Source organism: Cryptomeria japonica, chromosome 3 (assembly GCF_030272615.1).
Source record: "Cryptomeria japonica chromosome 3, Sugi_1.0, whole genome shotgun sequence".
Classification (NCBI taxonomy): domain Eukaryota; kingdom Viridiplantae; phylum Streptophyta; class Pinopsida; order Cupressales; family Cupressaceae; genus Cryptomeria; species Cryptomeria japonica.
This window is the reverse complement of record NC_081407.1, coordinates 126,665,503-126,689,386: the sequence shown is the minus strand read 5'-3', so window position 1 is coordinate 126,689,386 and position 23,884 is coordinate 126,665,503.

Genomic DNA, 23,884 nt, shown 5'->3' with positions numbered 1-23,884 from the left:
CAAAATCCAAATTTTGCATTTTTCGACAATCTTGATAGGGTTCAATTTTGAATTTGCAACTTTAATTTGGCCTATCTACAGATTGTAAAATCACTCAATTTTTTCAGATTAGCTCTAAAATCATCATACCTTTCATCCCTGCAAATTTCGAAAAAAGTTGCAGGGACCGTGTTGCACTCCGGGCGCCACGGTCCCGGACTTTTTTTCCAAAATTTCGGGAGACTGTTGTGACTGCATTTAACAGCTTAAATCCAGAAAATTGGCTGATTTTATTGAAAATTACTACCTCTAAATTCAAAATCTTCTCTCTCTTTCTAGTGCATGAGTTTTACAACAATAAGCCCTACTTACACTATTCCCGTTAAGTCTTTCCGAGGTTTAACTACTGAGGAGATGGAACCTAATTTGAATAGCCTTTTTAACGAAGACATGGGTAATTCCTCTAATCCTCCTAATGATGAAGAAGCTCCCCATGAAGTCTCCGTTGAACAACTTTCGAAGTTGGATAACCAATTTGATGATTTTCACCAATGGATGTCTCATGAGTATCCCGATAGTCAAGCTCTTCCTTTAATTGAGGGTCTAAAATGCATGCTTCAAAGTGATAAGAATGGAATTGATGTTTTGCGTGGTATTGCACACATTGTGGATTCGAATGTGATGCCTATGAAGAGTTGTGCTGAAAATTTAGGTTATACACAACCTCCTACACAAGTCAATCATTCTATTCCTTTGACAACTCCTATTGCTAGTATACCTACCTTTACATCAAACATAATGGCTACCTCTATACAAGATATTCCCCCTGTGATCACCAGTCATGGGGGCAACCCTTCTTCTTCAATTAACCCTCTTCCTTCATTCAATCCGACTTCTTCATTCATTCCTTCAATGAGTGTCCCTATTATATCTCCACAAATGAACATGACGCAAGGGGGCAATTCATTCAACCATTCCATTCCTCCTTGTAGTGTTCCTCCTATCCAATCCTCTCCTATGGCTAATTATCATAGGGTCCCACCACCTTACTCTCTACCTTCTTTCAATAACATAACACCTCCATCTCAATCTAACACATCCCATATGAACTCTTCGACTGAAGCGACCATTAGCAATCTTGCACAAACTGTCTCTTCTTTACAGCAACAAATTGCCTCTATGAATCAATCTAAGTTCAGTGTGATAACATTTGACGTTGCGAGCCCACTTTCTCTTGACATTGTTCGAGTTATCCCTCCTAAACATGTTGAAATCCCGCATTTGGAGCTTTATAATGGTAAAGGAGATCCTCTAACACATGTTAAGACTTTTCAAACAATTTGTACTGATTTTGCTTATGACCAAAGGTTGCTTGCAAAACTGTTCACTAGAACATTAAGAGACAAAGCCCTACAATGGTATTGCTCGTTGCCTTCTTATTCTATTACTTCTTTCGAACAACTTGCAAATGCTTTCATTCAACAATTTCAAAACAATATAAGTCCTAAAGTTACTTTGATTGATTTAATGCATTGTAAACAAGGTGTTAAAGAAAAAGTGACTGATTTCATTGGTAGATATAAGCATTTGTATGCTCAAATTTCTTTTCCAGTGCCTGACAATGATATTCAAAGAATCTTTATTTCTAATTTACAAAAAGATATTCGAGACAAACTTCTGTTTTCTGAGTTTACTTCTTTCCAACAGTTGTGCGCCACTCTTCACAATTATCAACTGACTGTGAGTCAAATGGAACAATCACATCCTATGGCTCCGAGTGATAAGGGTGATAGCAGTCAACAACCATTTGGGAAGTTTAAACCAAACAGAGATTCCATCAAATTCAATGAAAACATCATCAACAACAATGTGAATGCAGCATCAGGTGTGCCTCCTATTTCTAAATTTTTCAAGAGAGAAAGAAAGTATACTCCTTTGAATGAATCATTGCATGGTAAAGGGGAGATGTGAAGAGAGGGACTAAAATAGTGTTGAAAAACTATTTTCTACCAAATGTTGAAGGGTTTGACTTGGTCTTCACACCAACTAGAATATACTCTTGAGAATGATTGCCAATAATGAGCAAGAAGACCTATGTGGAGGAGAACCTTTGATTTGGGGGGTTATTTGAAGTGGATCTAGCCCACATGGCAGTGAATGCAATCTCCCACCAATGTTGGAGTTGGAGTTATGGAGAAAAAAAAGGAACATTGTTTGTTTTTGTGGGGCTTGAGAAATCTATTGTCAATAAAAGATAAAATAAAATAAAAAACACAATATTTTCTTCCCTTTGATGAAAGATGATCAATAGAGAAATTTTATGCCTACATTCTATCTTCAAATCCTCGTACTTTTCTAAGCCTATAATTTTTTTATTCATACAAAAACTTGAGATTATTGCTTGTTGATTTTAAGCTGCCAATGAAGGGGTGCAATAGAGAAGATTTTTTAGGTCCATATAAGGGGGAATAGAGACGTTGTAACTGAGAGAATTTGAAGGCTTTTGTTGAATGGTGAACCAAACAAGTATATTTGGTGGTGTGGAAGCTCCAATAAATTCAAAACAATGGCTAAAATCTAGCAATACATAATCTCACACATGCAAAGGTCAAAATAACATAAGAAAATCAAGTCTACAATTAGCCCTTTTATGCTAGATCTAGCCTCTCAGAATGAAGTGGCCTTCCAAGCTATACAAATTTATATAAACAAAGCACATGGATATTCAAATGACCATAGGATCCTTTTATATACCTTGATTTGAATAAAAAATTATCACAGATATAGATTGATAGCCTCTCACCATCAACTCAAAATAAGACCCAAATACACACAACAACCAAATTGCATGCAATCAACTTGTAGAATGGTACTATGTTGAACTCTTAACTAGGTTAGGTATAAGATTTTGGGAAGGTTTTTGATAGCATGGCTAATATTATGTTGGGATTAGCTAGAATCTAAAAGAAAAGACCAAACCACAAACCATTACCACACAAAAAGCCAAATGAATATTATCAAGATTTAACTAAAATGTACACAACATACTTGCATATATAGTCAAGCAAGTGAAGTAATAAGGTAGGGAACAACTATTGACTACCCCTACATAGATATGAAACTTGTGAACAAAGTGGTCCATATGCTCATTCAAGTGGCAAGATAAGATGCAATTGCTGAACACTATCAAAACTTGAGAGGGGGAGTGAATCAACATGTACAAAAACTTGATCTCATTAAGTTACTTAAACAATAACATTCATCCAAACACTTATGCATAAAAGTAAGCAACTAAATCATCAAAAACATCCACACAAGAACACCAATATTTTTACATGGAAAACCCAAAATGGGAAAACCATTTGGTGAGAATCTAACTCACAATTTAGATCAACTATTTAAAATGAAAGGCTTCCTTTCGAAGAGATTATATCTCTAAACTTGCAGACTAGGTGTACAACCTTGGGAAAGATACAAAATAAGGACTAGCACAATTGAAGATCACTTCTTTAGATCAATTTACAAACTACTATCCAAATACAAAAATAATAGATTGAACTGTATACAAAATAGTATCTGTCAAAATGCAAATAATAGTTCACAATTTTATACTCATTTGTCTGCTCTGCACAACTTTTGAACCACTGCTACATCATATTTGCATTGCAATCATGATACAATATTAAACTATATCAATACACACTCTCTCTCATTTCTATTATCCCATAAACACAACTAATCTATTCATTATATACCAATCAAATTCTCAATAATCTCTACTAGGTTGACCAAAAGAATAATGTAATGTGTACATAGCATCGACCTAAAATATATCATCCAGAAGGTAGAGAAGAAATGTGAGGGCTCACACCAAGTTAGCACACCTTCCTATCATCATCAAAAATATTTGCATGCAATCACTCAGAGCAATATGCATAAGCCAATACAAATTGATCTGCTAAATCCAAAAAGTCTTAACCTAGACCCAAAAATAGAATAAATTGTTGGCAATTAACACTCATTGGATTCATTTTGTTGTCATTGATGGCAACAAGATCAGATAGAAGGAAACAAGACTTGATGGAAGTCACAAACTGGCACTAGGAGGCATATACCGGTAGATATCAGCATTGGAAGCATTCAGAGCTACACCGACACCGACACTGACACCGACATCAGTACTTCAAGGAAGCTGGCATCAAGAAAGATTTATTTTAGTAAATCATTTTGTAATTATTGTCAAGACCAACATTGAATATTCTTTGTAAATGAATTGTAAGCTTACATAAGGCATATCATATGTAATAGGTATATAAGTTAGTCTGCTAGGTCAATTTAAAAAAAGAGATGATGGTATTATGATAATACAAAGATAGACATATAGCTGAACTGTGAGATGCGAAATATATGTATGGAGATCATTTTTGTATGCGAACATTATATCATACAATGAGCTACAGATAGTGAGGAAAGTACTCTTGGAGGAGAAGTAATACCGGTAATAGTTCAAGATTGTGAGCCGTACAGAGCAAAACTAGAACCGGAACTCTATTTGGCATAGCAGATGCATTCTTGAGTTCATTTTAAGTAATTTACTTTAGCAGAAAGCTTGTATTCAGTGAGACTCTTTAGTGATGAGCAATATTCTCTAGGCAGTATGCCTTCCTGCAAGTGCAGGCCCCTGTTTATGTAATATATTTTCATATGGCCAGTGAACTGATATTGTGGGTCACAAATCCCACCATGGTTTTTCCTCATTGAGGTTTTCCACATATAAATTCTATGTGTTATGGTGTTCATTTATGTGGATGACTTATTTGCTTCTTTTTATATGCTTGTTTGTTTACTGGTACATACATGCATGGTTTAGAAAGTTAAATATTGTTGATTCTGGTAGAACACTGATTCACCACCCCCCCCCTCTCAGTGTTATCAGATCCCAACAATTGGTATCAGATCTTGGTAGCTCAGAAGAAGTTTAACAGCTTGAGGAAGAGCCTGAAACCAAAATCTTTGAACATGGCTATGGAGAAACAACTTGAGATGGCTCTTGAGGATTATGATGCTGAAAGGATGAAGAACTTGAAATTGCAAGAAGAGCTAAATTTTGCAACTGAATCCATTTCTATTCTACAAGAAAGGTTATCATCTCCTCAAGTCAAAATAAAAGAACTTTTGCAACAACCAGATGATGAGGAGAATAATTCTCTTAAGGAACAATGTCAGAAACTAAGCCAAGCAAATATGCTCATGAAGAATGAAATGCAAGATCTGACCATGAGGTTATCAAAAGATATTGAGGATAGAAAGAAGAAGGAAGATATTATTACTTTATCTTTGAAGAACAAGTTTGATGAATGTGGAAGATTGACTCATGAAAATAATCTATTGAGAACTGATTTGGCACACTCTTGGAACAATGAACAAGAACTTGAAAGGAAAATAACTACTCTAAGAGATGATCTGACTACTGCAAGCGAATATAAAGAAAAGTTTAGGATCAGTGTTGCACAATTGGATAACTTATTGAAAAGACAGATTGATGATTCTAGAGGACTTGGATTTGTACAAGGTGAAAGCTTTGGTACTGCTAATGAAGATCAGAAAACCAGTATGCAGAACTCATCAGAATAAAGGAAACCGGTAAGGCGATCTAATGCTTATAAATTCAATGGTAGATGCTTTGTTTGCAATAAATTTGGGCATATGGCTAAATAATGTAGAAATAAGGAAAATCAAAACTAAAATTGTGTTCCTGATCAATGCACAAACTGCAAAAAATATGGTCATAAATCATAAGACTGCAAAATGAATGTTAAATGTCATGCATGTGGAAAGTTTGGACATTTTGCTAATCATTGTAGATCAAGAAATAATAATAATACCAGATATGTCAAAGAAATTCAGAAGAACAATGTTATGTGTTATGCATGAAACAAAATAGTTCATATTGCTAAGTATTGCAAAAGCAAGGCTCAACCGCCTAATAATGATAAAGACAATGAGAAAGGGAAGCAGAAGGTAGATGAAATACAACAAGATCATACCAAGAGATGGGTTATAAAATCTGAAGAACAAAGTGGAGATGGATCTATATTGGTATATCTAATGGTAGAATAGGGTAATCCTCCACCGGCAGGAAATTCCATCAGTAACTAAGGCATAAGCCTTAGGGGTTGGCAAAGTCACTGCTAAATTTTGCATATTACCCTGAAATAGATCTAAGTGTTAGATTCAATGACAATCCCAAAGACACTGAGAGGGGGGGGTGAATCAGTGTCTAACTAGTTAGCAGAATATTTAAACTTATTTATAACTTTGCAACCCAAAACAATGTACTAGTAAACAAGAATTAATGCAGTAAACAGAAATAACAGAGATAGCATAGAAACACACCATAACACAAGATATTTAATGAGGAAACCCGATGTGGGAAAAACCTTGGTGGGATTTGTGACCCACAATATTTACTCACTGGCCAAAGAAAAAATACTACGTACAATAGGGGCCTGCACATGCAAGGAGGCCAACAGCCTAGAGCTCACTGCTCAATGAAGAGTCACAATGACTACAAAATGGATAATTAAATCCAACGCAATGTACTCCTCAAAACATCATCTCTAATGCTAGGTTCAGTACCGGTTTAAGCTCAGATGGATATCTCATCCAAAAACCTTCATTTTCACTAAACAATTATTTCTACCATACATATCATCTCTCTCCTCACAAAATGACCTATAAGATCTCATACATATATGAGTATTTTACAATATACCATGTTGTCTTACAAAAGATAATTATATCACAATAAACAAAAGTTTATCCCATGTCAGCTGGAGTGTCGATATGCTTTGTTGTCGATGTAATCTGAATGTCAGTGCCGGTGTATGTCGGTGTATGAAGTTTGTAATGTCGATGCATGTAGAAACCAATTGTCGGTGAGTTGCCAATTGGTTGCCATCAATGACAATATCAACTATTCTCATAAGAGTGTAGAATGCCAACAATCTCCCCCTTTGGCATTGATGGCAACACTCATGAGAAAAATCAAAACTGTTATCCCAAAAACTGAAATCCAAAAAGATGTGCTCCCCCTGAGCAAGTGATCTCCTCTGTACATGTATGCATTTTTCTCTCTAATACTTCCCCTTTGACATCAATGACAAAAGATGTCATAAATAATCAAAAGAGTGCAAAAATGCTACCTCAAGATCTGTAACCGGTTGGTTACTATCTGAAAGATGTCCGCCAAAACTAGATTCAGACTCTGCATAAACTTGTTGATGTCAGTTAGAGTTGCCTCAGTCTATTGGATCATATTGGTGAGATAGTGCATTTGTTGCTCCGATGTTCGTTCTCCTTGAACTATTGCCTTAGATAACTCAACTCTCTGAGTAATCAGATTATCCAACCTCAGACCAAGTTTACTTTTAAGTTCCCAGGCATTGGACCTTATCCTTGCCTTCTCTTTCTCAAGTTTCTCCAACTTTTCCTCAAAAACTGTCATTTCCTGCTCAAAAACTAATATAAGTCCAAATGAACCTATTATATTATCCGCAATGTCATCAATTTCCTTTTGTGTCTTTTTAATCTCTTCTTCAATGTCCTCTGTCAAACAGCAAGGCTTACATGCTTCTCTATATAACTCCTTATACTCCAAAATTGTAGAATTGAGTACCGGTAAAAGTGTGTCCAAGTGATCGGTACATTTCTTTATGGTGTTATCAAAGAATGTATTTTTCTCTTTGTCAACTCTCTCCTTAATGGTATACTCATTCACTTTATCTATAGTTATTACATTATCAGCAATAAATTTGGACAATGTGTCCAATTTCCCTAAAGAATCATTAATGTGATCTATCTTGCAATTAGGTGCAACCATCTTTAGAATAGGTAAAGTGTTATCAATTGCCTTAAATGCGAAGGCATTGCAATCAGTAATCCTCTTAATGGAATCCAAAAGAACCTCTGTAATGTTAGTAGGTCTAAATTCACCTGTAGATGTGCTCAGTTCTGCTATAGGTTTCTTCTCAACAAATGTCTGACCAATTGCCTTCACTATATCCTCTTTACTTCCATCAGATGCATCCACTTTACTTACAGTTTCTTCTGGTGGATCTGTCTGTGTTTGTACCTCTACCTTTGATGGTTTTTTAGTTTGATTAAGCTCCTCAGCAACTGTCAATTTTCCAGACTCAACATGAACCTCTACCTCAGATTGTTTCTCTGTCTATACCACTGCTGGTTTCTCAGATTCTGGTGGCCCTGCTTGGGCTGGTATCTTAGTTTCCTGAGAGTCAACAGTCTATGTCGGTTTCTCTGAAATCTTGTTGTCCTCAATACTATCTACCTTAACCTCTATAGTCTCTTTGTCCACAACAATGTTTATATTTTGAGTATCTACATTCATTGTAAAAAGTATCTCACACTCTGGGTTAGTATCATGGGTTATACCTTTAGTAGCCATATCCAGTGGATTAGCTGTATCAATCGGTGATGAAGGTTCTAATGGAGGGGTGTCCTGAGGTGGTGGAGGGATGTTATATGTTATTTTTATAGAAGGTACACCACCTATTTTACCTTTTCCCTTATCTTTCTTATATACTTTGAATGTCTTTTCCACTTCACGTCTGCTTCTTTCCTCTTGCTTTTCCTTCTCTACAAATAATATGTCCCATTTATCTGCAGTCTCATCTGCAATTTCTTTAACCCTTCCAGCCATTAGGCTCACTTGTCAGTGTCCACTATCAAATACTGACCGGTTAGCTTCAGAAATAAGCTCATATATCTCTTCCTTAGAATTTACTAAATGTACAGCCAAGAGTGCTTCAACTTTCAACTTCTTGTCCAGTTCCATCACAAATAGCCTTTTAGCTTCCAATCTCATGTACAAATCATTGGGTAACTCATCAATCAAGTTCTATCAAAAATTTCTTGTAAATATCTAAATGTAGAATAATGCTTTCTTCAATGGTGCTTTTGTCAGAATCATTGGAAGAACTATACCATTTATTTACATTTACCAAATTACCTTCCTGTGTAATTTTTGGCATATGTGCAGAGTTTGATGACATGATGATATTGTATGTTGTCATTGATGTCAATATATTGAAGCAAGAAAACTGGCAAGTGAACCGGTATGATGGTATGAACCGGTATATGCAAAAAGTGAACTGGTATGTTGGAGTGTGAATCGATATATGCAAAGTTTGTACTGAGGTCTCATTTGATATGACTACCGGTTGGTAGTCTCAACTTCAGGGTTTTTGGTTGATGCATTCCAAGTCTATGTGATTCGAATGATGATATCCTATGATGAGTCAGCATTGAAATAAAGATTAGATAGTGTTGCCATGTCAGCCTTGTGTACGTGAAGAATCTCCTTGAGGATCTTGCATGAAGAAGATTGATTCTATCTACCTCACAAATGTGCAAAATCTTAGTAAACGGTGGAGAGCGCATGATGGGTTATCAGCTTCCAGAAGTGGTGAAGAACGGACGATGGAGAACGTCTTGAGATTGGTTCAAGATTGTTTTACCCTATTTAATGTGTTTAAACAGTCAGGATTGGACCGACTGTATTGTTCACCTAGATGCTTAGGGTTTTAGGTTTTGGTCACCGACCTAATTGTTGTCTATAAGCTTGATGATGATTTTCATTTGAAGTTGTTGGCAAATGAATGTATGTGAAGTGATTCTTGCCAGCCTGGAGAAGTGAGTAGAGATCTGTAGAGTTTGATTACAGATGTAAAGGAACTAAAGCGGATCTGCCTTGGCATTAAGTGTTGTTATCAGATCAATGTATTACCTGTTGACTTCTAACCATTTCAGCAGATGGAAAATCCCTTTACCGGGTAGCTTTAATAGGATTTTTGTAAATCCTTTAACAGGGTGACTCAAAATCATTGATTTCTTCAAATCCTCTGACAAGGTAACCTTTAACATGGTTTTAACCTCTAATTGGGTATTTAGCCATCCCTTAACTGGGTGATCCCTAGCAAGATCAGTTCCTAGCAAAACCTATTGTAAAGTCTTTAACCGGACTAGGCTCCTAACAGAGCAGACTTTAGAAGAGTTCAAGAACAACTTGTGGGTATTCATCCCCACCGTGGTTTTACCCAATTGGGTTTCCACGTGAAAAATTAGTGTGTTATGTGTGATTCTTTTCATGTGATGTTTTAGTGTCTTCTGTTAAGCAGTAATGCAAGTTGATCCAATGGTTATTGCATTTCTGATGTATTACTTGCTTAAGAATATGGGTGAAGTTGAGATGAGATATTAGGTTTCGAGAAGATCTAGTTGTTACCCGTTTATGTCTTTCATAGTCTTACTATGTTTAACCGATAGTGCCTTGATTTAGATCAGTGATATTGTTTACTAATTAGTACAGTATTTGTAGTTTAAGTTGTTTAAGAAGTTTTTGGCTATACTGATTCACCCCCCCTCTCAGTATCGGTTGGGTATTTACTATTCATCATTATTAATCAATTAGTATCAAAGCATCCTCCAGGTTCTCTGTGTTATAAGCTTAACCGCTTGAGGAAAAGATCCTATTCTAATGATGAAGAGGGAAGGTCCTAAGTTCAATAGAGATAACTTTAAGATATGGAAGCATAGAATGAAGATCTACATTAAAATCATGGGTGCTCAACACTGGAACTATGTTGAGAATATTTATGTTGTCCCTACCGATACTCTCATCGATGATCAAAGAATAGAAATTTAGGAGAATGGGCAAGTCATGGACACTCTTATCAGCAGTCTATCTAATATTAAGTGTAGCTAGGAAATGTGGAAATCATCAAAGCAAATCAATATTAGTCATAGCTCAATCACAAAAGCTCAAATGCAATGATCAATCCCAATTACATCCAATAGAGATATGAAAACAAGATATTCAAGATTGAAAACTTAAGAAAACCAAATGCAGACTTGAATGTCTCCTTCATGTGGCTCCATTGCCCTTCTTTCTTCTTCAAATAGCTTTGTTTGTGGATCTCACCTACAAGTGCATACACATGAGATGAAAGAAAGTAGACAAGATAGTAGCGCAAGAATACTCGAAGCGTGATTGATTTGACAAAGTGATTCGAAAAAGTGATTAGTTGGGATTGAAGAAAATCATCCAATTTATAGACAAATTGGAGAGAAGATCAAATTAGCATGAAGAGATTCGAATGGAAATTGCAAATCAAGAATGTCAATTATGACAAATTATGACAAATTTGCACTTTCTATGCAAGATTGATTGATTGATAATTATGACAAAATTATGACAAATTTCTATGTCAAAATTGATTGATTTTCAATTATGACAAATTATGACAAATTTCTATGTCAAAATTGATTGATTGTCAATTATGACAAATTATGACAAATTGAAATGTCATTCCCATGAAATTAGGAGAAAAATAGGAGAGAATTGAAAAATAGATGAAATAGAAATTAGGAAATTAGGAATTAAGAATTAGAAATTAATGAAAAATTAGGAAATTAGGAATTAGGAATTAGGAATTGATGAAAAATTAGGAAATTAGGAATTAGGAGAAATTAGGTAAATCAATTAATAATTTGTCGTTTATTAATTAATTCACAAAAAGAGGAATAATTAATTAGCCAATTAAATAAACATTTAATTGTGACATGAAGACTTAGGATAAATAAATTATTTATTAATCCTCGAGGGGTCCTCGAGGGGGGAAATGACAAATAGGTTAAATGAATAAAATCATGAAACCCTAAAAGATGAATTAGAAATGCAAGGATGACAATTAGGTCCTGACAAAAGATAATTGATGATGATTCAATCATGATTCTGACTTGATAAATGACCAATGCTGATAAATGATTTGATTGAGAAATGCACCAATTGACGAGGAACAATGACTAATTGATCCAAATTGACATGATTGAGAAAGATGACGATCGATGACAAATCGATCGCAAAATGACAAAATTGACAAGAGAACAAGGATTGATGACAAAATAGATTGCAAAATGACAAGATTGAAAATGTCAACGATCGATGACAAATCGATCAGAAGACGACAAGATTGATGACAAATTGATCAAAGGACAAGGATTGATGACAAATCGATCGCAAGATAATAAGATTGAAAATGACAACGATCGATGACAAATCGATCGCATGATGACAAGATTGATAAGATGACAAAACCCTAATTAGGATTGACGATGTCCAAAATGATGACAAAAGAATATGCACATTGATGCGACAGGATAAGATTGACCAAAATCATGACAAATATTGCTATCGACAAGACCAAATTCGAAAGCAAGACAAATGAAGAATACAGAAGAAAGACTCTATGCTCGCAAATGATAAAGACCAAGTGAAAATCATAGGAGAAATGTTAATGCAACGCAAAAACCTTAAAATAAGGCAATGCACAAATGTTAAAGTATGATTCCACAAGCATTGACCATTTTTAGATGTCTACATTTTGCCCCTCTTTGAGACAATGCGATTTTAAGCGTTGTTTCAAAGAACAATAATGAAAATGCCCTAGACAACTAACAATGACATACGCATGCCCCCTCGATGAATTGGCCGGAAACATGCAGAAAAGAGGCCAATTGATCGATGATAGGATCGAATGGACCGACAATCGGAGATCGGATACACAAAGGACAAGCAATTGATGATGCAAAAGACCGTGACCAGCATAAGATGGAGAGGGTGCACGTCCATCTATGCACTGACAAAGATCTATAAATGAGACAAAGAGAATGAAAATTGCTCATTTGCACTAGCCAAAGAGGAGGATTTGTTGTTCTGGAAAAGGACACGTGCAAAGAGATGGTGAACATTCCAAGGGTAGATCACCTTGGAGAACATGTATGAACGTACAGACAATCGGATGATGCGGGAGCAGCGGTATGTATCTCAAAAACCCATATTTTCAATTTTATGAATTTGACTTGCTTGCAGGACATTGCGGGGCCCACAGAAAATGCAGAAAGTGACTTTTGCGCTTGTGTAGGGTGAATCCTATGCTTGTGTAGGGTCTTCTACACTTGTGTAGGGGACATAGGTGCAGGTTGTGTTACACAGGCGCAGGAGTGAGCACACAGGCACAGTTGTGCATTGGCAACCCTAATTTGGTCAAAATTGGCATGCGAATGATCCCAAAAAGGGGGATAAGAATAAGATAGGTCAAAATAGAGTAAAAACACCTTGATTTGGACATGAAACAAGGAAATGCAGCCCATAGGAGCAAACCCTAAAACTGACAAAATGTACCCCAATTGTGATGCAGAGTCGACAGTATCCATTGATCACGCGGGAGAACCGACCTAACTGCTTCATGTTACGACATAGACTCAGGAGCACGGATAGAGATACATTAGTAGGACTTGGGATATACTATATCACATTCATGCCTGAGATTAGGGCAAACATAGGACTGCTTACCGCATTGGCAGAGCGATGGCATTCGGAGACCTCCTCATTCCATCTAGCGACTGGAGAGGCGACTGTGACACTAGAGGATGTATGGCGTATCCTCCACATTCCGATTCATGGAGAGATGGTAGAGTATGACCCAGTGATAGGGAGAGATGCGTTGTGCAGATTATTTGAGTGCGATGCAGATGATCTAGATATCGTAGAGAGGGAGACCGACTGGGAGACCATGGCATCAGAGTACGATCGATGATATGTGGTGATAGCAGTGGTGATAACATGTCTACTAGCAGGAGATAGACGAGGACATGGATTCCCTATTGGATGGGGAAGAGTGCTGGAGTGGATGGCGATAGAGGGGACGGTGTACGCATGGGGACCATGTGTGCTTGCTATGCTATATTTTTAGTTGCATCAGATAGCATATCAGGGAGTGCAGACTTTGAGCTGTGGAGTCACATTGTTACAGGTATGGGCATTCGAGCACATAGCCATATGTTGACCGATTGCAAAGAGTCAGGTATTACCACACTAACCATATGTGTATTGCTATGGAGGAGCACTGAGACAGGGTCCTTTCGTATACATATTGTATTCGCGACACGAGCTAGACAGACTGAGAGAGTTCACATGGAGGCCATATTGTGATTGCCCCGGATGGTCGGATGATAGTGATGAGCTACCATATTGTAGATAGGAGATGTACCTGATTGGGTGACTAGTGAATCACCAGAGAGTGATTGAGATGTACCTACCAGAGAGAGTCAGACGACAGTTTGGAGAGAGACAGGATGTACCTAGAAGGACTGCACACTTTGCCCGATCTCACAGAGAGACAAGTAGTGGGGGAGTATGATTCAGCCACACATAGCATATGTTGACTTCACATAGCTACAGCAGAGACAGTGGGATTGGAGATCAGATGTGGAGGATACTGAGTTGATAGAGGAGTATGAGAGATGGTTTGCACGACGACGGCCAGTGCCATTGACAGATCCTAATATTCCAGTACCGAGGAGACAGGAGGACTTCCCACTCATAGGAGAGGAGGAGGGAGATGATGAGGACGAGGAGGATGAGGGTGGTGATGAGGATGAGGGGGATGATGAGGATGGAGATGATGATGGGAATGATGAGGATGAGCCAGATTCAGGTGAGTAGGAGGCATTGCAGGATATACCCATAGAGCCGGAGACAGCCAGGATAGAGGAGATGGAGATGTGCAGGGCTACCATGGTGAGTCAGCATGATCACATTGCGACTTTAGAGAGACAGAATGCCATCTTGAGGATAGAGTAGGATCACTTCAAAGTAGAGATAGCCAAACTTACTGCAGCTTGAGATACAGCAATAGCTCAGGCACAGCGAGAAGAACAGAGAGTCGTTGAGTATATTGGGTCGATTAGGGATGCTAGTGCACGTGAGATGGCACAGATGTTGGTAGAGACCAGAGAGGAGATACGCCATTGGAGGACATTATATGAGAGTGCAGTCCCACCAGAGCAGAGAGCAACATCATATTGGGCACAATCGAGGACAGAGAGTAGGGCATGCTCTCGGAGGTCAGTAAGCAGCATGGGGGTGAGTGGACCTATGAGACCGCCATAGCCAGGACTAGGAGGGACATCATCCTTGAGACATGGCAAGGATGAGGAGGATAGAGGGAGCACCCAGTGATAGAGGCACATGCTCCTTATGACAGACAGATGACATTATGTAGTTTGACATTTTGTAGTCAGCCTGTGGGCCATACTTAGGACAGACAGTCCAATTTTGTACTCCGATATTATTTTGATATATGATATGATATGCATCTATATGATGGGATGCAATGTGTTATGACTTATGTTATTTTCCATGTATGGATGACTCATGCACTGTTTATTGTGGAACATGTATGGATGGCGTATGCACTGTTTATTGTGGAACATGTATGAATACATTTTGATGTGTTTTTGATGCATTTATAATATGAAATGGATAAAATGCTTGATGTGATGCTCGATGTAATGCAAATGTACTAACCAAATGGATGCAGGATGCAGCATATGTGTGTGGGGGAATCGGAGCACTAGACCAAACTGACTATTCGAACTAACAGAAGAAATGTTAGTAAGAAGAAATGAGACAGAAGACAGTTAGTGACGAAGAAAAACTTGCTTTTAGTAATGCACTTCGTAGGTGAGAACCTTTATTTTAATGTAGCAAAATGGATGCGTAGCATCATGGCATTGAAGGCCAGAGCTGAAATGCAACCCTTTTTGCAAAAGACAGACACATCGCAGACAAACAGTAATCACAACAAAAAAGAAAGGGACCATGAACCATCCCGGTCACTCTAAATCACTCAGTGGCATCATCTAGCAACATAGGAACATGATCGAAGCCAAAGATAAATTGGTAAAAAGATAAGATGCACAAATTCCAACAAGTCAAACAAACATCTTGATCTTTATTGTCAAAAGTTGAAAGTGCTGATAGGACGATCATGCTGTCTGGTTTCAGGACATGCGGTACCCCGTCTAAGACAGGACACAGTCTGGTTTCGAGTATACCACACCCTATATAAGACCCATGATAGTAGTGATAAGGACAGATGATATTGATGTTGATTGATATGACAATTTTGATCAGTTTGAATGTCTGGTTTGAGTGAAAAAGTTTATCTGTTAATGCATGATTGCATTAAAGCACAGCATTGAATTGCGTGTCGTTGGAGGTATGCTCAGTGATCTGTCTATGCTCAAAGGGATCATTTATTGCACAATGCTTGTTTTTGGATTTTTTACCAAAAAAAAAAAAAAATTGTGTGCATTTTTTTTCAGGACTTTATTTGACTTTTTAGGGATTTTTTTTTTCAGGACATTATTTGATTTTTAGAGATTTTTTCAAGACATTATTTGATGTTTAGGGATTTTTTTCAAGACATTTTTTGATTTTTAGAGATTTTTTCAGGACATTATTTGATGTTTAGGGATTTTTTTAAGGACATTATTTGATTTTATTTTATTTTTTATTATTTCAGGACGTTATTTGATTTTTAGGGATTTTTCTCAGGATATTTTCAATTTTTATAATTTTTTCAGGACATTTTTCAATTTTTATGATTTTTTTCAGGACATTTTTCAATTTTTTTGGATTATTTCAGGACATTTTTCAATTTTTTTTGTTTTTATTTCAGGACATTTTTCAATTTTTTTGTTTTTATTTTAGGACATTTTCAATTTTTTTGTTTTTATTTTGGGACATTTTTCAATTTTTTTATTTTTTTTTCAGGACATTTTCAATTTTTTTGTTTTTATTTCAGGACATTTTTCAATTTTTTATGATTTTGCCCCCAGTGTCTAGCAAGGCAAGGAATATGACAAGTGAATAAATAGGCTCTTTGAAATGTTGGTGGATAGAGGGAAGACAAAGGCCTTTTATTATGGAGACAACGCAGATGCAATTTTCAAGGGCTATTGCGTGATGGGACAAGAGACTGGATATGACAATGTAAATCAGTGACATAGCATGAGGGACATGTCAAGAGGTTTTTGAAACCATATTTAAATTTTGCATCCTTATGTCAGATCAAGATCAAGGAATGAAAAAGAGTGTATGGATAGTGATAAGATGTGAATAGGATAAGCAAGACCAAGAATGGATAAGGGACATGGACTGAAAGTCGAGATTGGCTAAGGGATAGTGGCAGAAAGTTGCAATAAGCTAGGGAATATGGATGAAAGGTTATAATAAGAAAATGGATAAAGACCAAAAGCTATGATAGACTAAAAGCTGCAAACAAGATGCATGATGCTCATGATGATCCTCAGCCTTGTCAAGATCAAAGGTGGAAAGGGAAATTGGACATGAGGGACAATAGGATATGAAGGGTAATGACAGGGGTTCAATAAGATAACGAAGGGCAATAGGATATGAAGGAGGAAACCTGCCCCCAAGTGTGGTGTGGAAGAAGTTCATAGATTACACATGATGCCTGTTTGCCAGGTTTTCATCACGGTACTTGCCCAAGGCACCTGTTTGCCAGGTTTTCACCAATGGACGAATTATTTTTCTTTACTTTTTTTCTTTTGTCTTTTTTTTTTCACCTTTTTTTTTTGTATTTTGACTTTTTCAATAGAAGATGGACACATGATAGGGGATGGAAGAAGGACTCAAACATCTTTTTGTTGGGATAATAGCCTTGAAAAAAATGGATCATGACCTTTAAAAGCATGCTCAAAGACGTTGGTAGGATAAGGACATGGAAAATGAGATGAAACTAAGGCAAGGATTTATGCAAAGGATTGGACTAGAGGGATCGAAGGATGAAAAATATTTATTGGATAATGGATAGGGTATTGGAAGAATTAATCTTGATCAGATGGAAATGAAGGCAAGATCAACATTGGCACACACCTTGACGGGTGGTGGACTGATGGAGGAAAAATGTATCTCAGATTGTGAGATTTGGATGGAGGAATAGCTTGGGATATTGGGACATAAGGGCCCAAAATAGATGAAGAAGGTGATGGAGGAACAAATTTTAAAGGTTTGGATGGAGGAATAGCAACTTTGGATGCCAATTGTGATGTTTCTTTAGGCTTTTGTGCTTCAAGAAGCCTCTTAGGTTTTTCATGCTTTTGTGGTTCCTTGGAGTGCATTGCCAAAACAAGGGATTTAGGAACCCATATATATTTTGAATTTTGTTTTTGAGCAATGGTCCTTTGTGACCTTTTGGATATTTCTTTTTCTTTATAGATCATATTGTTCTTTGTTTTGACATGTCAATTATATTGGACATGTTGATCCTTGAATACATGTGGATTTTTAGACTTATGACTTTTATACTTGGCATCCAAATTGCTTGGAGGGGGAAAGGAATGCATGGATGGATAGGAATGAAGTGGACTTCTTTTAGATTGATGAAATTTACTCAAGGATGTGTGCCTTTGCTGACCTTGCATAGAGGACGAAGGAATATAAGGACCTAAGATGGATGGAAAGTATGATGGGGAAGGGATATGTTTGGATTGTGATGGAGGGATGTTTGATTTACTAGGGGTATCCACGTCTTGAGGAATTTCACTGAGGCCATGACCCTTAATATTTTCTTTAACATGAAGGGATTCTTGCTTATGAAGATTTACTCCTTTGCCTTTATGAATATCTTGACTTGTAGGATACTCTTTTCTTTGGGAAGAAGACGCGAGTCCATAATGAGGTGGATATGATATGAGAGAAATAATGAGATCTTGAAGTGGATCAGATTGCACCAAAGTAGAAGAACCCATTGTTAATGTCAGGGGTTCATGAACATCTTGCACTGACACATTAGAATCATGAGGGGGACTAGGATTGTGTAGTGGACATGGTTCAATGACAGGCTCTTCAAGAGATGGAATGGGAGAAATAATGGGATCATCAAAAGAAATGAGATCTTGGAGTGTATATGGAGTATTAAGACAAGGAGATGGAGAAACAAAAGGATCTTGCGGAGGATCTGAAGGAATGATTTGATCTTGACAAGGAGGAAGATCATTGGAATCCTCTTTAAAGGTGCTTTGCTCTTGACTTTCAATGGGATCATCATAAAGGATGGAAAGGATATCTTGATCTTTCTCAAGAAGTGGAATGTCAATGGGATTTGAAAGGACATTGTGTTCATGAAATGGAAGGGGATCATTTGGGATTGGATGAACTGGGATATCTTGATCTTGCCTAGGGAATGGAGTGTCAATAGGACTTTGGATAGGATGGACAAGAATAGGGGAATCATCATGAGTTTTTGGGAAGATGAGATCCTGGTCAACAATTGGATGGGATGATAAGGTTTCGAGATCTTGATCTTGATCTATTTTAACACGCGTTTCTTTATGCTCTAAATTATCCTCTTGACATGGGGTTAGACTTTGGATATGCATGGGGGATTCTGACAAAGGATCAATGGTTTGGCATGAAGGAAATGCACTTTGAACATTTATGATGGATTCTGGCAAGGAATCAATGCTTGAACATGAGGAAGAGGGACTTCGAATGGGGTCCTCTAAAATAGGTAATGGCAATAAAGTGCATGGTGGCATTGGGTCTTGTATTTCTAAAACATGACAAGGGTGTGCATCATGAATTGGATTATCGTGGCAATCAATTATGGATAGCCTTTGGGTAATTTCATCCTTGGGTGTATTGTTTGATGAGGACAATATGGAAGGTTCTTGTGAAACTTCTAGAGGTGTAGGGATAGATGCCACTAGAGAGTCAATTTGCTTGCGAGGGGATGAAGCATTGCTAGACATAATTGTATTATTTTGATCTTCCTCAAAGAACTCACTTGGTAATTTCCTTAAGATCATTGCAATAAAGCCACCTTTCTTTCGAGGTTTTGACATAGTTGTATCTGGAATTTGAACTTGTTTGGCAAGGAGTTGGTTCTGATCTAATGTCATGTTTTGATATTGGACTTGGTTCAATTGTTCTGACATGTTTGAAACTTGGGTTGGTGTGTGCTGCAACCTTTGTTTTTGAATGTTTGGTTGTGGTTGTTGATATTGATATTCCACCACTGGTTGAACCATTTGTGGACATTGTATAGTTGGTTGGACATATTGTTGAAATTCGACCATTGGTTGTATTGGTTGTATATGTTGAACAATTGGTTGAACCATTGGTTGTATTGGTTGAAAAACTGATTGATAGTAAACACCTTCTTGTTCTTGTTGTGGAGGCACATAATGTTGAAATTGATGTTGTCTCCTTTCTTGAAATTGTTTCATCATCTCTATTTGGGAGAGGAGAGCTAGTATGTCTGATCATTCAAGAAGAGATCTTACATCAATTGGCTCAATCTTTGGATTTCGACCAGGAAATTTTTGAAACATTTTGGACATTTGTGATCTATTCTTCTCAATGTTTTTCACTCTTTGTTCCAATATCTCCTCTTCTTGAGCTAGTTTCTCCTCTAGTTTTTGTATTTGGACATTTACATCATCATGATAAGTTTGATCCAAGTTCTGAGACATGTAGAGATTGGATTGACATGATTGATTGCTCAATTGTGATGACATGGCTTCGTAAGAAGGTTGAGACCTCATTTCAACAAACATGTCACTATGCAAATGCAATATTTTTGGAATTTTTTTTTTTCAAGGATGATGTATGATATGCAACTAAATGCAAACTAAACAGACAGAAATGCAATCTATGGCAAGAATGCAACCTATGCTTTTGTTCGTTTTTCAAGATTTTGACAAACTTATGAATGAAATTCTAAAAATGAGACCCTTAGGAAATTGAAATGATGTCTAGACCTCAAAGGACAAAGGACCAAATGACAATAGGACAAAATGAAAATGTCTCCCCTATATGCTTGGATACTAAGCTAGGTTTGACCAAATGACATTGAAGACAAAAAGACAAAAGTTTGATAAGGTCTAGACTTCTTAACAATTACTTAGGGTTTATCAAAGATTTGGATTACTCAAGTATGACAAAACCTAGTTTTGACACTATATGCAAAGGGAAAACTACTATGCAAATGACCCTAATATGATATGATAATGACCTAAGCTTAATGAAGAGACCTAGGGTATGCAAATATGAATGTAGGACAATGGTATTACTCTAATGCAAGAGGACACATGCAAATGAATGACCCTTATTGATATGCAAAGGAGTATGACCTAGGTGAAACTTAACCTTGGTAATTGACAATGAATTTGCAAAATGCAAACCTAAGATGAACCTATATCTAAGTGACATGAATGTTGAGACAATATTTTGAAAAATGTTTGACAACCATGTTTGAAGATGTTTTGAACTTTGTTGGATGAAATGTTCTTGTGTTTAGCCTTGTTTTGAATAAATTTGTCTTGTTTTTGAAATGAGATGCAATTCAACTTTTGACAAGCAAAGAAGACAAGATATTTCAACTTAGACTCAATACAATCATGCTCATTCACACATTTCTTATGGTAGGCAAGGACATTAGATACTTGAGAGGTAGACTCATTATGGGATTCAAGGAGAATGCATAAATGCTTGACCCCACGGGCTCCCCTCCATGGCACTCACTTCTTAGGGTAGCCAAGCATCAGTCCCCATGGAAATCTCCCCATGGAGAACTTAGTATCTCTTCCAAGTATCCGAACTTGTCCTTCTCAAGCAACTAGAAGGATTTTTGGCCTCTAAATACAAGGTGTTTAGTTAGGATTTCTATTAAGTGTTACTCCTTGGTGTCACACAAGCATGATTGAGACATTAAGCCCACCAAGATACCAAACAAATGTAGTTGTGCAAGCACGATTTAGACCTTAAGGCCCTACTTAGATGTTGATATGAGAAAGAGTTCAAGGGTCATCATTTCCCAAGTAACTACAATTCCCACGTAACCCTTCCTTCAAAGCTTTCGCCCATCAGGTATTTGTTTATAGTGAGTTAGAATGCCAAGGTATTCTAGTCATACTCACTTTGAGTCATTCCCTTCTCACAATTGTCACTTGCTTGCAAAAGCAAATGGTCGGGAAGGCAAGCCCTTTAAAGGTAACACACAATCAAGACAATGAGAATGGTATTGAAGATCTATCACCCTAAGAAGGATGAGAGCATACTCTCCTACTCCGATGTCAAACTCAACAATCAAAGAAAACATACATTCATTCCATCCTATTTAGAAATCATACTAGGTGCCTAAATATTAATTAATAACACAAAGTTTAGTTGTAGCCCAAGGCAACCTGCAAAAACCCAAGTCAGAAGTTTGATATGTTTAGTCTTTGAATATCGAACCTGCATAAAATGTTTTAGTAGTTTCATTTGTTGTCTTTGTCATGTATATGCCAAGGTGCTGCATAGAGAATCAATACCAAAAAACCAAAAAGAAGAAACATGCAAAATAGAACAATTTGCAAGTAAAAAAACACTGCCTTTTACCTCTATTTCTGTCCCTACACAGGCACAGAATGCTTGACACAGGTGCAAAATGCTTGACACAGGTGCAGATTGTCCTTGACACAAGCGCAGATTGTCTCACACAGGCGCAGAAGTTCTCAGAAAACCCTGCATTACCCTGTTTCTTGGGTTTTTCACCTGCAAATCAACTCAAAAGCACTCAAAAGCATGATTTAGGGGGTTAGTTCACGTCGAGTTCACCAATTAATGTAGCTAGGAAATGTGGAAATCATCAAAGCAAATCAATATTAGTCATAGCTCAATCACAAAAGCTCAAATGCAATGATCAATCCCAATTACATCCAATAGAGATATGAAAACAAGATATTCAAGATTGAAAACTTAAGCAAACCAAATGCAGACTTGAATGTCTCCTTCATGTGGCTCCATTGCCCTTCTTTCTTCTTCAAATAGCTTTGTTTGTGGATCTCACCTACAAGTGCATACACATGAGATGAAAGCAAGTAGACAAGATAGTAGCACAAGAATACTCAAAGCGTGATTGATTCAACAAAGTGATTCGAAAAAGTGATTAGTTGGGATTGAAGAAAATCATCCAACTTATAGACAAATTGGAGAGAAGATCAAATTAGCATGAAGAGATTCGAATGGAAATTGCAAATCAAGAATGTCAATTATGACAAATTATGACAAATTTGCACTTTCTATGCAAGATTGATTGATTGATAATTATGACAAAATTATGACAAATTTCTATGTCAAAATTGATTGATTGTCAATTATGACAAATTATGACAAATTTCTATGTCAAAATTGATTGATTGTCAATTATGACAAATTATGACAAATTGAAATGTCATTCCCATGAAATTAGGAGAAAAATAGGAGAGAATTGAAAAATAGATGAAATAGAAATTAGGAAATTAGGAATTAAGAATTAGAAATTAATGAAAAATTAGGAAATTAGGAATTAGGAATTAGGAATTGATGAAAAATTAGGAAATTAGGAATTAGGAGAAATTAGGTAAATCAATTAATAATTTGTCATTTATTAATTAATTCACAAAAAGAGGAATAATTAATTAGCCAATTAAATAAACATTTAATTGTGACACGAAGACTTAGGATAAATAAATTATTTATTAATCCTAGAGGGGGAAATGACAAACAGGTTAAATGAATAAAATCATGAAACCCTAAAAGATGAATTAGAAATGCAAGGATGACAATTAGGTCCTGACAAAAGATAATTGACGATGATTCGATCATGATTCTGACTTGACAAATGACCAATGTTGATAAATGATTTGATTGATAAATGCGCCAATTGACGAGGAACAATGACTAATTGATCCAAATTGACATGATTGAGAAAGATGACGATCAATGACAAATCGATCGCAAAATGACAAAATTGACAAGAGAACAAGGATTGATGACAAAATAGATTTAAAATGTCAACGATCGATGACAAATCGATCAGAAGACAACAAGATTGATGACAAATTGATCAAAGGACAAGGATTGATGACAAATCAATCACAAGATAATAAGATTGAAAACGACAACGATCGATGACAAATCGATCGC